This window comes from Aplysia californica, unplaced genomic scaffold (assembly GCF_000002075.1).
Source record: "Aplysia californica isolate F4 #8 unplaced genomic scaffold, AplCal3.0 scaffold00058, whole genome shotgun sequence".
NCBI classification, from domain to species: Eukaryota; Metazoa; Mollusca; class Gastropoda; order Aplysiida; family Aplysiidae; genus Aplysia; species Aplysia californica.
In genome coordinates this window covers 1521630-1522837 of record NW_004797328.1, presented here as the reverse complement: position 1 = coordinate 1522837, position 1208 = coordinate 1521630, and positions in this window count along the sequence as shown.

The following is a 1208-nucleotide window of genomic DNA, read 5'->3' as shown; positions in this document are numbered from 1 at the left end:
GACAGATAGATAGATAGATAGATAGATAGATAGATAGATAGAGTGTGTGTATGTGTGTGTATGTGTGTGTGTGTGTGTGTGTGTGTGTGTGTGTGTGTGTGAGAGAGAGCTATTTCGGATAAATTTGTGTCTGCATCTGCATTTCACATTTCCCTTTATTGTTTAAGTAAAAAATCTACGTATAGCTTTTGTAAATTTGTCAGCGTGAGTATGTGTGCATGTGAAACGTATTCCGTGAGTAAACGTATTCCGTGAGTTTATTGCGAGTCTTGCATTCATATCGAGATAATAGCATCTATATAGCACAAATCAATGTGCAAGATATGAAGTGTTCGGTGGAGGTGGCGGTGGTCTTGGAGATGATTGTGGATTCTCTCTCTCTCTCTCTCTCTCTCTCTCTCTCTCTCTCTCTCTCTCTCTCTCTCTCTCTCTCTCTCTTTCTCTCTCTCTCTCATTTTCTCTCCCCCGCTCTCTCCCTTTCTCTTGCTCTCTCTCAGTCTCAAACACACATATATACACACACCCACATCACATACAAACACATGCACACACATACACAAACACACAAACACACACACACACATACACACACACACACACACACACTCACACAACACACATGCACAATCTCTTCTTCTATCACTCTATCAACCTCTCTTTTTCACTCTTAACACACCTCCCCCCTCCCTCCATGCAAACACGTTCATCCCAAAAATATTTATACACACACTTCCTTAAAGAAACAAACTAAAGAATCGACACTTTTATTCAGCATTTTGCTTATTGATAGAAGTAATGTTTGTTTAGTATAGGGTTTTACGGCGCCCGCAACTGCAGAAGGTCATATGAGCGCGCGGGATACACCTAATACTTTTTCGTCGGTAGGAAATTTTGAATTTTGCCCGGGTGGCGGCCGAAGCCTACTCTTATCAATTTTAGACCACCAAGGGATCTTTAACGTGCGCAACTTGCACACGGGCCCTCCAAGAATTTTCGCCCTTGTCCGAGAAGGCTAGGTGTAGATCTTTCCTACCAGAAGATCAGGGGTGTGGTAGAAAGACAGCTGTAAGAAGGAGTCAAGGAGTAACAGTACAAAGGCTGCAGAAAGAGTCAGGAGCCCAGAGGAGGGGGCAAGGGAGGTGAGGGGGTGGGGGCAGAAAGAGGAGACGACAACAGACGACAGAATGTTGCTAGAGAGCAGGAAAGGA